The following is a 14,198-nucleotide window of genomic DNA, read 5'->3' on the forward strand; positions in this document are numbered from 1 at the left end:
TAGTTACAAAAAATAAATTCAAGAGATTTATTGTACAATGTGGTGACAACAGTTAATTAATACTGTATTGTATTCTTGAAAAAATGCTAAGAGAGGAGTTTTAAATATTCTTACCACAAAAAATGATATGTGAGGTAACACCTATGTTAATTAGCTCAATTTAGCCGTTGTATACATATCCATAATATATACGTATTTCAAAAAACAACATACTGTACATAAGTATATACAATTTTATTTCTATTAAACATAATTTTTAAAAAGGATATAACTTAAAATATTAAACACAAATCAAGTAAAAACAATGAAACAAGAAAACATCAAAGGAATTAAAAATAGTACACTAGAAAAATTCTACTTAACCCACAAGAAATAATAAAACAAGACTAGAAGACTACAAAAGAATTAGACACACAGAAAGCGAATAGACTGTCACCTTGCAGCATATACAAAAATAAGTCAAATTAAATCATAGATCTAAATGTAAGCACCCAAACTATAAGCTTTTCAGAAGAAAACATGAGGGGAAATCTTCATGATTTGAGGTTAGCCAACAGTTTCTGGACACACTAAAATCAAAATCTATAAAAGAATGGTCATTGTTAAATTATACTTCATCAAAATTAAAAACACTGGTGCTTCTAAGGACCACATTGGAAAATTAAAAATAACACAATCTGATAGAAAATATTTGTAAAAATTATGTCTGATAGTGAACATTTATTCAGACTGTATAAATAACTTATAGAACTATATAATAAGATAATCAACAACCAATTCTAAAAATGGGTTAAATATTTAAGTAGGTATAAGCAAATGACTAATGAGCCTATGAAATGTTAATTACCATTAATCATTAGTAAAATGCAAATTAAAGCCACTGTGATAACTTCATATCCATAGAGAATGGCTATAATCAAATGATAGACTATAAAAAGTGTTGAAGACCATGTGGAGAAATTGAAACATGTATACATTGCTGGTGAGAATGTACAGCCACCTTGGAAAATGGTTTGGCAGTTTCTTATGAAGTTAGACATAAACTTACCATATATTGCAATAGTTCTACTACTCAAAAAAATTTAAAATATGTATTCTTACAGAATTGCATGCAAATATTCATAGAGATATTATTCATAAGAACCTAAAACTGAAAATATCCCTAATGTCCATACATAAATTAATGGATAAACAAAGTGTTATTCAATAAAATCAGAAGGAACAAAAGCTTGATACAAGCTACATGGATAAACTTCAAAAAACATAATAAGTGAGAGAAGACAGACACAAAGACCACATATTATATAATTGTATTTACATTAAATGTCCTGAAATGTAGAGACAGCAGATTGTCATGTCTGATACTGGGGGTGGCAGTGGGAACTGGTTGGAATTGAGCATGAGGGATCTTTTTGGCACAATGGAAATGTGTTAAAATTGCACTGTGGTCATGGCTTCACAACTTTATTAATTTACTGAAAATTTTTGAGTTGTACATTTTAAGTAGGTGGCTTTTATACTGAGTAAGTTTTAATTCATTAAAGCTACAAAAATAATGATAGTTAATGTGAAGAACTGTTTTGAGGCATCACTGATACCAAATGTATGTAAAAGAATCAGGCATACTTCCTATCCTATAGTATATCTTGCAAAATTAGATTAACTATTAAGATAAGGCCCCCGTTTTTAGATTGCAACAAATAATTAAAATTGAGTCTGAGAAAAAAAATCACCAATGGGCCAAACACAACACATAATAAAATAGGGTAGGAATTTCTTTTCTGTAAATCAGAGGTAGGGGTAAGGGTCAGTACGGATCCAAATATCTAAATAATCAAGTCAAAATATATGAGGCAGGTGACTTATTTAAAATATTTGTAGAAAGATTCAACCCACCTCTTTACACACTGTGTGCATACTTCCACACTTGAACAAAGATATTCCCTGTAGGGAATAAGATAATATAGCACCTGAGTATCCTGGAAAGCCACAGACCAGTGGTTCTCAAACTTTAGCATGCATTAGAGTTGCCCAGAATGGCTTGTTGAAAGACAGATTGCTAAACCGTACCTATAGACTTTTTGTTTCAATAGGCCTGGGGTGGGGTAGTTCCCATAAATTTGCAAATTTTATTTTATTTTATTTTAATTATTTTTTTAAGACAGAGTCTCGCTCTATTGCCCAGGTTGGAGTGCAGTGGCACGATCTCGGTCACTCCAACCTCCACCTCCCAGGTTCAAGCGATTCTCCTGCCTCAGCCTCCTGAGTAGCTGGGACTACAGGCACATGCCACCTCATAAGTCCCCAGCTAATGCTGATGCTATTGGGTCCACGAAATACCACTGAGAAATTTACACGTAATATCAACATTACCCACAGTCCATGTTTATGGATTAATTGGTTTTATTTTAGAATTTAAATTAACAATCCATGTGCTTGAGCAAAGAGGAAAAACAAGTTTTAAACAATAAAGTATGGCCTTATTAGAGAAAGCATATACATTTTATTAGTAATGACAAGGAATTTAAAGTTTTATTAAAATAAATCTATGAGATTTTTGTTTCATTCAGTATATAATTGGTAATTATAATAAATTCCACCCACAAATGGAAAAGTGAATACAAACACAATAAAGAAATACAATTCAATAAGCCGGTTAAAACAGAGACTTTTTTACACAGAATAATATTCAAATATTTTTGAAAATTACTTTGTCCTTTAAAGAGGAAACTCAATTTCAGACACTATAAGTGAGACTATATTTTCCTCTCTACATTATTGCATAGCTATTTGTAGGTCAGCCAGAAACATTTGCTCCCACTGTTTGTAGCTGTATCTACTTTGTCTATTAGCTCTAGTGATTTGAGAGCAGGGAAATGTCCGTGAATAGTATGATTATTATAAATGTTTATAATCTTGAATGATGAAGAGTATAATTTATGCTTAGAATAATCTCATTTTAGCGGATGGCAAATGTGCAAACAATAAATACTGCCTAGATGTTTATAATATTCAAAGTTGAAAAACCATATTGTTAAATATAAATTTGAATTTCTGGCATCACAATTATCTCCAGGTAAGGAGTATAATAAGAGTCTCTTCATAGTATTCTTGAGTACGTCTCTTTAACAAAGCTATTCAAATACAAAAAGATAAACACTTAAAATTGCTTTTTATGAATAATGGTGATTTTCTGTTCTCCAGTAGCCATATCTCTTCAGACTACCAGTGGGAGTTGGTAAATTGACATACAGAAACTGAATCCACATATTGGGAGGCCAGTTGTCCTCATCAATTCCCTTTATGGCCCCTGCAAAAATAGAAATAATAAAACATAATATACCAGAACTGTTTTCCAATTCAAACTGTTAAAGAAAGCTAAATATGGCATGAGAAGGACTCCGTTCTACCATATTTGAGTCCTTGTGGATGAACTGTAACCTAGCTTAATAGACAAGATTGAAAACCTAATTTAGGAATAGGTATCTGTAACAATACCTGAGTTTTGGGCAATCCCAACGGCCATGGTTCAACCATTCATAGACTGTTAGGTGTTGAAACTGTGTTCAAATAAGGCAAATGTCAACCTGTAACCAATCCACCTGTTTCTGTACCTCACTGCTGATTTCTGTACTTCATTTCCCTTTGTCTATAAATCTTCTTCCACCACGTGGCTGTGCTGGAGTCTCTGTGAATCTGCTGTGATTCTGGGGGCTGCCCAATTCACAGATCATTCATTTCTCAATTAAACTCCTTTAAATTTAGTTCGGATGAAGTTTTTCTTTTATCAAACCTTAGGTAATACTCATTAAAGAATCAAGAATGTACTTTGATTCAAAAGCTATTTTCTTGAAGAAGGCACTATATAAAGGTAAGATTGGGGGGTGAGGAACATGGGGAGATGTTGGTCAAAGGGAACAATCTTTAAGTATAAGATGGACACGTTCAGCGGATCTAATGAACAGCATAGGTAATTAATTTGATATGCGTCATTACACAAAGTATATCAAATCATCACATTGCATACCTTAAATCTATACAATCTCTATTTTTTCAATTAAATATTTCAAAATTAATTTAAATAAAGTTTTGATATGTGGTCCAAAAAAGGGGTCTTTATTTCCTTAACAAATTTTAGCTAATGACCAGAAAGAAGTTAAATATTGATGTACAATTATATCTCTGAACTCCATGTATCCTAAATATAACTTGCTATCAGAAAATAAACTATTGTATGACAGGGATAACAATCACTATTAAAAGCTCACAATAATGTGTTGCTTTCTTAGTGTCAGGAATTATGCTACATATTACATATATATATTATTTAATTCTTATATTCTTATAAAGTAGGGATGACAATCTGCATTTTATGGATGAGAAAACTGAGGCTTAAAAATGTTATAAAACTTGCCCATTGTTATGTAGATATAAAGTGTCAAACCAGGCTTAGAAACAGAATTGAAACTAGGTCATTTTTTATGAGATTAAATGGATTGAAAAGGTTATCTAGATTAATTCTTTTATTTTATAAATAAAATAAGAAGTCACAATAGATAAGCCCCCAGCTAAAGACAGATTCAGGATTATAATATACTAATACACATTTCTCAAATTCTAACAAGAAATAAAAGTGTGAATTGGCTCCTTTACATTAAACTTTTCACTGTGCTGTCTTAACTATTACACTTTACAGACAGAGAGAGGAACAGGGTGGGGTGGGGGGGAGAAGAGAGAGAGAGATTTAACCCAAGATGTAACTTTCAGGCTATAGGTACTATAATAAATTAATTCATTGAATAGATACATGTCATGAATTGCTTATGTGTCAGGAAATGTTTTAGACACTAGGAATACAAATATGATTATAATTTGGACTCTGTCTCTCAGAATACCTCTCCCCTTAAGAAAACACAGGTAGCATAATAGGCCAAAGAAGGTTCTTTGGGACACATATGAGCAGAACTATAATGGGTTGAATGGTAGCCCCTCAAAATATATGTCCATGTTCTAACCTTGTAACCTGCAATGTGACCTTATTTGGAAAAAGGATGTTTGCAGATGTAATGAAGTTGAGGATTTTGAGATGAGATCATCCTGAATTATCTGGCCCTAAATTAAATGGCAAACCCTTAAAAGTCATTATCAGAAGGAAGAGAAAGATAACACAGACCGGAGACATCACACACAGAGGAGAAGGCCCTGAAGAGTGGAGTGATACAGCCATAGGAGATTCCTGAGGCCACTAGAAGATGGAAGAAACAAGCAAGGCCCTCCCCATGGAGACTTCAGAGGGAGGCTTAACTGAGGGAGCCTTAACTTTTGACCAACACCTTAACTTTTGACCATTGGCCCCCAGAAAATTGAGAAAATAAATTTCCGTTGTTTTAAGCCAGGAAGTTGTGATAATTTGATACGACAGCCCTAAAAACAAATATAGGAACATATATGGATTTTCCTAGCCCTAGAAGAAAAGGTGTTCTAAGCAACAATTTTTGAAATAGATCTGTCATTAAGCTTCCTCTAATGTGGCAGTGACCTAAATAGCAACAGATATTTATGCTAAATGTCTGTATCAAGGAAGTTTCCTACAATAAGCAATTAAGATTTAAAACTTTGGGTCTGGCGTTGTGGCTCATGCCTGTAATCCCACTTTGGGAGGCGGAGGTGGGTGGATCACTTGAGGTCAGGAGTTCAAGACCAGCCTTGCCAACATGGTGAAATCCCGCCTCTACTAAAATTCAAAAATTAGCCAGGTGTGGTGGCAGGCACCTGTAATCCCAGCTACTTAGGAGGGAGGCATAAGAATCGCTTGAACCTGGGTGGAGAATGTTGCAGTGAGCCAAGATCATGCTACTGCACTCCAGCCTGGGCAACAGAGTGAGACTCCGTCTCAAAATAAATAAATAAATAAATAAATAAAAATAAAACAACTTTGAATTTAAGAAATGTACTAATTATCTTATTTATTAAATAAGAGGCTCTGAGTCTTGAAATACTAAAGTCTGTGACTATAAAACATGGTATATTTCTAAGATTTTCCCACTGTACTACATAATGGTTTAGTAATCTATTTAATGGTATTCAACAGCTCTTCCACATTTGGAACAAAATAATTAATTCTCACAAGTTTGAAAACATAAGGAAGTATTATTTATTAGAAGTTTAAACATTTAACAAGGGTGCAGCAGAAATAAAAGCACTATTTTCTTTATAAAACTGCACCTCACTGGGATAAAATATAATCTTTGGACCAAACTAGCACCATCATCATCCTACTCACCTTCATAATGTAATCATCATCCAAAAAGCCTGCATTTCCTAAAATACTAGGTCATGAATGGTGTTAAATAAAAATACCAAAATACAAAAGTACTGTTTACTTGAAAGGAAAAAAGATGAAGGTTTAAAATGAACCCAAATGGATCATTTGTAAACATTTAAATACTAGGAATCAGAATCACTTATTTTCTGAATGAAAATTCAGGTTATGGAACTTGAAAAGTACATCCAGGCAAGTAACTTCACATCATAGATGAGGTCACTACTTCACAGAGAAGTGAATGACCCAATTTGCACAGTCTATGGCAAAGGTGATGTCCGAAGTGTGATCTCAATTCTCTAGCCAATGCTATTTCCAAGATTTCTTCTTCACATGTTTATATCTAAAGAATGCATTACTGTCAATGTTACCAAGACAAGTGAAGGATTTTTTGTAGGCGCTGGATTAGTGAGAAGAAGAAGCTTGAGCTGGTCATTCTATTGTATGAACATCAATAAATTTCATATAATTATATTTCCCACACAAAGAGTAACCCAACTTAGATTTAATGATCACAAATTTTTTTTTGTTGGCTTAAAAAATATGTTGTCTGAATAAGTAATATATTCTAACAGGTGGCATTAAGATATTACTAGATTCCTACCTCTACCCATTGAAATCTTTTAGAAGGGTTTCTACTCAAATGCCCCAGTCCTCTAATGCCCACCAGGATATTACGAGATTATTTATTTAAACTGAACAGCCTTTTCAAGTCGTACAGAGGCTTATAATTCTTTTATGCACTCTGGCAAAAGTAAAAGTTGCTATTCTAACAATAACCTTAACATTTAACCAAACTATACTTAAACTACACTTGTTAGAACATAAATATTACACTCATCCATAGACACGAGTAGGCTATTTTCCTCATGTAAGGCCAATTTACTAGAGCAGGTGGTAGGATGGACAGACTAAATTAAAAGAAATAAATTACTCTTCTTGTTCTACTTATGTGTGGTGTTGAAAACTGTCAAACTTAGAGAAGCAGAGGACAGAATGATGGTTGCCCGAGACTTGGGGTGAGGGTTGATGGAAATGAAGAATTGCTCCTAAATGGGTATAAAGTCTCTGTTTTACAAGATGCATTCGTTCTAGAGACCTGCTGTACAACATAGTACCTATAGATAACAACACAATATTGTACACTGTAATATATCTTAAAATGATAGATCTCATGTGTTCTTACAAAAACAGTGCATGGAAATATTTTGGAGCTGATGAATATATTTAGTATCTTGGTTGTGGTGATGGTATCACTGGTATATGCATATGACCTAATTCATCAAGATGTGTATGTTAAATGTGTACAATTTTATTTATTTATTTATTTATTTTGAGATGGAGTTTGGCTCTTGTCCCCCAGGCTGGAGTGCAATGGTACGATCTTGGCTCACTGCAACCTCCACCTCCCAGTTTCAAGGGATTATCCTGCCCCCATCCCCCAAGTAGCTGGGATTACAGGCACATGCCACAATGTCTGGCTAATTTTTGTATTTTTAGTAGAGACAAGGTTTCGCCACGTTGGCCAGGCTGGTCTCGAACTCCTGACCTCAAATGATCTGCCTTCCTTGACCTCCTAAAGTGCTAGGATTACAGGCCTGAGCCACCACGCCCGGCCAAATGTGTACAATTTTCGTATATCAGTTATACTTTAACAAAGCTAAAACAGAATAAATGCCTTTTTTTTTCTTTTGGGTAAAGGGATGGTTTCTGGTAATAATTTGAAATAGAACGTGCAAACAGTTAAGTCTCATGTAACTAATACCATATTTTCTTCTCTCGTTATCTTTGCCAGTGAGTCGTTAGTCATGAGCTTGTGACATAATTTAGAAGATGAGGTGAAGGTGAAGTTTCCTATTGGGCTATGGAAAAGATTTCTTATTTCCTTGAAGAGGCACAGAGGAAAAAGCAGGTTCTTTTCTCCTTGGATATGGTTGTGTAAGACTGTGTTTCCTAGAATTGCAGCAGCTATCTTTGGTCCCTGATAAGAAACTCACCTCAGGAGAAAACTGACAATGCAGATGTAGAAAGGGGTGATGGAAAGAACCTTAAGACCTTAATAACATAGATGATCTGCTGAATTAACCAACTGCATAGCTCTTCTACTCCTGGCTTTCTTGTTGGGTAAGATAACATATGCCCTTATTATTTAAGCCATTTTGATGTAAAAGATTTTTGGTAAAGCCAAAAGCTTTCTAAAAGATGTCCAGAAGCAGATTACTGGGGCAATCAAGCAAAAAGGCAACCTTACCTAACAGATGAATGCTTTTAACACCCTTTTCTACTGCCTAACCTATTCCAGGTGTCTCTCATTCTCTAGACTCAGAGTCTCCCTCATGATTTTACATTAAGTTAGAGTTACTCATTGAAGATTATTTGCTTTTGTTTGATCAGGGCAGGATGTGTTTACAGCTGAAAATACAGAGATAATAAGTATTAAGTGTAAATGACTCCTGAAAAAAAATCATAAAGAAGCAGATTTTTCCACTCCAATCAGACAATACAGAGAATGCCACCTAGTATTGCTATTTGCATAGCAATATTCAGGCGACAGTTTATTGTCTAAATAGTTCAGACTCTCACGATTCAAGAACTCTGGTTTTTTTTGTATTGGCAAACTGTTTTCGCCAATTATTATACACCTCAAACATTTTAAAATGATGTTTATATATATAGGTGAATATTTATATTGAAATACTGTAGAATTTATATTTGAAATTTACATTCATTTTTGCAATGAGCAAGTGACCTAGATTTCTTTTTTAACTTGTATGAATTCAGTGACTCAACCTTCACTCACATTTACCTTTACCTGCAGGGTCTTGTTTCACTAGTTTGATTGTAAGTTGAGAAACTGAGACAAGAAATTTTTATGGTTTCATAACATGATTAAAAATTGTTTCAAGAACACTGTTTTTCATGTGAATTATGTAGTAGATAACGTTCCCTTTTGCAGAGATGGGTGGCATGAACGCCTCTTAGTATAGCCACAAATGTAAGTTTAGCCATAAAATATTAAACATTCACATCCAGCATTCCAGAATCAAGATACTTTATTACCTCAAAATTTTAGGTAGTTAATATGGTAGATAGTGTTGAAGAACTACTTGTTAACTTTCTTCAATACGGCCCAGTTGAATTAATAAAGTGACATTTTATTTGAAAGGTAAGCCGAATTCAGATATGATTATTCTTGCTTCTTTCATATCATAATTTTATGTATTCCAATGGGAAATCGAGCTTTGTTTGAATGAGTAAAAATGAACTGAGGATTAAGCTATCTGTCTGGATAAGTGTTCAAATGTTTGGCAATAATGTAATGTGCTACACAGACCTCTTGTATCCTTGTGATCTTTATAGGGGATCCATATGGTCAAGTCTATTTTTTTCTAATGATACTAAGACCTTTTGTTTTGTTTCACTCAATTGACATTTGCATGGATGGGACAATAGCATTGTGGGTAAAATGTCTTGAACGTTAAAATAAACCAAGACACTCAAACCCAAAATTACAGTAATCATTATGTTATTTACCACCCAGCCATCACGGGAAAACAAAAACAAAAACAAAAACAAGTCAGTTGTACTTAACAGCATAGGCGATAAAGAGGTAAAACTATTGATTTTATTGAATCTCAACCATTTAGTCCACAACTCCTTGGTGTTCTGTATGATGAAATGGAAAGTATTGATAAAACACTTTTGCTGAAAGCTGAATGACTGTGTTATTTTAAGGAGAAGTTCTTAAATAATTGTATGAATTCTTATCTGGAGGCTTGTTTCACGGAATACCATCTTTACTTAAGAAAACCATTGGCACTATCAAATTTGGGTATTGGCCAGACATTTTCTCAAAATGAATGAAGTCATCTGATCACTTTGAAAAAACAATGAATAGTATTTTTTGCCAGTAATAGGATTTGAGCTTTCAAGTAAAGATTTATATAACTCAGTGACTGAAACAACATTTTCTAAATGACTAGTGAATAATTTTTTAAATGTGTTTGGGTAAAATATCCATTCATATCTCAGATAGACTGTTGGATTTTATTGTAACACAGTAAGAAAATTTTATAAATAGAATTTCAGCTTCTATATCAACAGTATCCTTTAAGAAACAATCACTTGTCAAATTTTTATGTAATATCAGATAATATTCATGATTATCTTAAAATAATATTTAACTATTTCTCTACTTTCAGGTACATATTTATTTGAGACCAGCTTTTATTCATATACTCAAACCAAAACAATGTATTGCAGCAGAATGAACAAGAATTAGATATAAGAATCTAGCTTTCTTCTATTAAGCTGGACATTAAGGAAATTTGCAAAAATATAAATCAATATCGCTCTTCTTACTTTTTTTGTAAAAATAATTTTCATTAAAATACTATTTATTTTTGTATTTAATCAGTTTATGTTTAAATAAAATGCATGTTTACCTTTTAAGTGTGTGTGTGTGTGTGTGTGTGTGTGTGTGTGAGTGACAGAGTCTCACTCTGTTGCCTAGGCTGGATGGAGTGCAGTGTTGTGATATCTTGGCTTACTGCAACCTCTGCTGCCTGAGTTCAAGTGATTCTCCCCCCTCAGTCTCCCAAGTAGCTGGGATTACACGTGTGTGCCACCACGCCTGACTACTTTTTGTATTTTTAGTAGAGATGGGGTTTCACCATGTTGGCCAAGCTGATCTTGAACTCCTGACCTCAGGTGATCACCCAGCTCAGCCTCCCAAAATTATCTTTCAATTTTTAAAACAGCAAATACTGATAGGTACAAAAAATATACAAAAGTCTTTGGGGTCCTCAATAATTTATTATACTGCAAAAGGGCCTTGAAAATAAAATATTTGAGAACTAGTGGTATAAGGTAACAAATACCAGTTACTTAGATTATATGTTGTATTAGAGACATGCCCAGTACAAAAATAGACTATGGGGACTCCAGAGGGGGAAAGATGGAAAAGGGTGTAAGAGTTGAAAAATTACCCACTGGGTACAATATCTAGTATTTGAGTGATGGATACACTAGAAGCCCAACTCCCACAATTATGCATGTAATGCCCATGTAACAAACAAGCACATGTACATCGCTGAATGTAAAATAAAGTTCTAAAAAGACTGAAAAAAAAAAAAGATGAAAAACAAAAATGCTGAATACTGTCTCCAAAGTCTAAGAATGAGAAACTCTGTTTTCTTCCTTAGAATTTGCTACATGTTCCTATAGGTTTTATATAGGTTTTAAAGACATTGACCAGAAATTTTCTGGAGGTCTTTCATTCATATCTTTGGCAGCAGGGTGAAAATAACTCCAGCAGCTATTACTTATTTAGCTAATGCACTGCCAGACACTCTGGTAAGCACTTCACGTGCATGACCTCACTAACTGTTACAACTTTATGAGTTTAGAATTATTTAGGTTTGTTAGGAATTTTTTGAAAAAAGAAAAAGGCAGAATTATTTTATCAGTTTTCATGTATCTTATATGAGAGAGAGGGACAAAGAGAACATTTTTCTCTAACTGTCAGACACTGTCTTAAGCACTGGAAATGTCAAAGTGAACAAGACAATACAGGTTCCTGATCTCATAGACGTTACATTCCGGTGGTTTAGACAAATGATAGAAATGTAATTAAATCATTAAGATAAGTACAACGAATAATATAAACCTATGTATAAATAGCACCTATGATGGTCAAGGATGATTTCAGTGAGAAATCAACATAAGTTCTGAGATATGAAAGCCAGCAACTGATAATATACATGAGCCGGAGAGAAAAGTAAGAGCAAAGGACCTGTGGCTGGGATACATTTGTTAAAATTCTAGAAGGGAAATGAAGTACACATAGCTGAAGTGTTGCGACTGAGATAGAGCATTGCAGGAGATGCTGGATATATACGCAGGGGCTATATGCTGGAGGGTGTTTTAGACCACAGCTGAAAGATTGAATTTAACGCTAAGTTTTATTAGAAGCCCTTATGCTAGTGACTAGGATGCTCTGCTGCTGTTTAAACATGAATTAAAAATTCATGTTCTTTCAACTCTGCCAATAACTGTAACAGCATAACTGTTTCAAAAGAGAGTCAGAAAAAAAAAAAACCTAGAGTTGATTTTAAAATACGTAAGAATTGCTTTGTAGGAACAAAAATATTTGTACATCCCACGTGGTTTTTAGAAGAAGGAAAGTAAAACCTATTTCTCTAAAGGGTAGGAGAAGTTGGAAAACCCAACAATGAGCCTAGTGAGTCAACCAAGTGAAATTTCATTTTCGGGAACCAAAACAGTACATCTTCTCTTTGGGTATGTATTCACATGTGAGTTTTATTCATTTCCTATTGATTGACTAATGCCTGGGGGGAAATGGAAAAAATGTGGAAAATTGCAAGTAAAAATTTGGAATTTGCTGTGAACTTGTAATGGATATATAAAGAAAAACTGCAACCCCAATATTAGAAAGGGCCAATTGAATGAGAAATAGATAAAGCTGATGCTGGGCTTGGAAAATTAGACAACCATATATATTTTTTAAGTTTAAACAAATAGTATTCTCCCACTCCCCAAGATAGGCTGAAAACTATAAATTCCAATACCTAAAACAGAGATTGCATAAAAATGGAATGAACTTTGTAAGGGGAATGTCAGAGAGTTGGCATACCAATTTTTTTACCAAGAAGCTTTAGCTGAACCCCCCAAAAAGGGAAAATTTTGTTTATAACAGATGAAGAAGATAGTTAAACCTCAGTAAATAGGTTTTGGCATTATAAGAGAGAAAACCCAGATTCACAGTTGATGAATACGTAAACACTCTATTATACACACTTTAAAGAGACAATGAATAAAAAATATTGTTCCATCACAGAGAGTAATTATCACTCCAAAATATATTTTCTAAATGTATTGACCCTTGAATTGAGGGAAAATGTATAAACACTGATATCTTTTAATGTTATGCTTGCTTTAATCTATCTCTATACTAAAGTAATAACTGAGGCATATTAAAAATAATTACTGTTTTAAAATTTTAGAGATACATACTGTAGAAAAGAAATGGAAAAGAGTTAGAGTCACTTGAACAATTTGACCATAAAGGCACAGGCTCTATTAAGGACCATTGGCAAGCTTCAGCTTTCTGGTGTGTTTTTGTTAAAAACAAAATAGAATAACTATTTCTAACTCAGGAGAAATTGTGTACACTCTGGTTTGTGGGCTTCCTTGGAATCAAAAGAAAAGCTGGCAACATTAGACCGACATTCTGCAATAAAATAGGGGCTACTTCCCCTTCCAGATTGGGCATGAATGTCTCTGCTCTTTACGGTTCTTTCCCAACACCCCTGATGAGCCCCAACACCCAGCACCCAGGTCTGGCTTCATTCATTGATACAATCTTTCTGAACCTTGCTGGCATTTGGAGCCCCTGAGTCTATAACATTGGACAGATCTCAGTGGAAACTAAACAGTTAGGATTTCTTATGCAGTGCCTTCTTCATATATCTGGATATTTGACTCTTTATCTTTCTTATACTTGAGGAAATAACTACACGTGTATGTAAGCATGTATGCATGTGTGTGTGTGTGTATTTCTCTCTCTCTCTCTCTCTCTCTCTCAATACTTACAGCAGGAGAGAGAGAGAAAAAGAAACATCACTCACACGTACTTATGTAGTTATCTCCTCAAATATTTAAATGTTCCCTTCTACACTCAGAACCTGGTGAAGACAGAGTAAAAAGCATAACAAAAACAGCAACCACGTCCTTTGGTGCAGAAAAATTACAAGCCCATAGGTGATCTTGATTTTAAATGAAACTTCTCAATAACTTCTTATGGTACGGATGACATAATTTTTTAAAATAAGGGACAATTTCTCTATCTTGGAAT

General features: G+C 34.0%; 1 long non-coding RNA gene across 1 annotated transcript in view; it reads right to left on the reverse strand.

Annotated features, from left to right (window-relative positions):
• Positions 1–221: 221 nt before the first annotated feature.
• LOC106999024 (uncharacterized) overlaps positions 222–14,198 on the reverse strand; it is a 90,397-nt gene continuing 76,420 nt past the window's right edge. The window contains exon 4 of the long non-coding RNA XR_013394992.1: positions 222–3,310. This is a non-coding gene — a long non-coding RNA (uncharacterized LOC106999024). The remainder of the gene's footprint in view (positions 3,311–14,198) is intronic.

Source organism: Macaca mulatta, chromosome 6, assembly GCF_049350105.2.
Source record: "Macaca mulatta isolate MMU2019108-1 chromosome 6, T2T-MMU8v2.0, whole genome shotgun sequence".
NCBI lineage: Eukaryota > Metazoa > Chordata > Mammalia > Primates > Cercopithecidae > Macaca > Macaca mulatta.